Source organism: Elephantulus edwardii, unplaced genomic scaffold (assembly GCF_000299155.1).
Source record: "Elephantulus edwardii isolate Elephantulus edwardi_28Jun2011 unplaced genomic scaffold, EleEdw1.0 scaffold00177, whole genome shotgun sequence".
Taxonomy (NCBI): domain Eukaryota; kingdom Metazoa; phylum Chordata; class Mammalia; order Macroscelidea; family Macroscelididae; genus Elephantulus; species Elephantulus edwardii.
The window spans coordinates 246,640-247,794 of record NW_006399927.1 but is presented as its reverse complement, the minus strand read 5'-3'; positions in this window follow the sequence as shown (position 1 = coordinate 247,794).

The following is a 1,155-nucleotide window of genomic DNA, read 5'->3' as shown; positions in this document are numbered from 1 at the left end:
AAACCCAATAAAACCAGAGTAATCTGGGGAAAGGTAACTCGAGCCCACGGAAACAGTGGCATGGTTCGGGCCAAATTTCGGAGCAACCTTCCTGCTAAGGCCATCGGACACAGAATCCGTGTAATGCTGTATCCCTCGAGGACTTAAACTTACTGAAAAGCAAATAAAATTATGGATTTGTAAAAAAAAAAAAGAAAAATTCTTTCATTGTTTTACAATCCCTCCCTCCAGGTCCACTCCACTATGCAGCCTTCGCTCTGGACTTTTGTCATGACAAAAATACCTAATCACATATCCCTCTTAAACTGTTTTCTCCCTCATCTGTTTCAATGCAGTATACATTATTGAACTCATCTTTCTCAGTCTCCCCCCCAACCCCGATGTTAGTCCTGTTTTACAACAGTGGCACCACGCAGTATTTATCCTTTTGTGACTGAGATACTTCACGCAGCATGATGTCCTACAGGGACATTTTGAATAATATTACATGAGTTCCTTGTTTTTTCAATGCAGCATAGTATTCCATTGTGTGGATATACAACAGCTTCTCTATCCATTCGTTTGTTGATGGGCATTTAGGTTGCTTCCAACTCCTTCCTATTATGAACGAAGCTGCAATAAGCATGGTGTGAATATATCTGCTTGGGTGTCAGTCAAATCACATGTATTTTGGTCAGCAGCACAACTCTTAACCACTAAGCCACGAGAGACCCCTAATCTATAATTACTCACATTTAATTGTTTATTTTTAATGATAAACTCTAGTTTTTAAATGTTAGTAATATTTTTTACTTATAATAATTTTCTTCTCAAAGTCAGCCACAGTTTGTTATGATCCACACAGTCAAATGCCTTTGCATAACCAATTAAACACAGATAGGCATTCTTCTGGTATTCTCTGCTTTCAGCCAAGATCCACCTAACATCAGCTACAATATCCCTAGTACCACGACCCCTTCTAAACCCAGCCTGGAATTCTGGCAGTTCTCTGCTGATGTACTGTTCTAGTTATTTTTGGATAATCTTCAGTAGAATCTTGCTTGCATGTGAAATCAATGATACTGTTCTGTAGTTTCCACACTAAGTTGGGTCGCCCTTCTTTGGGATGGGAACAAATATTGACCTCTTCCAGTCAGTTGGCCAAGTGGTTGTTCT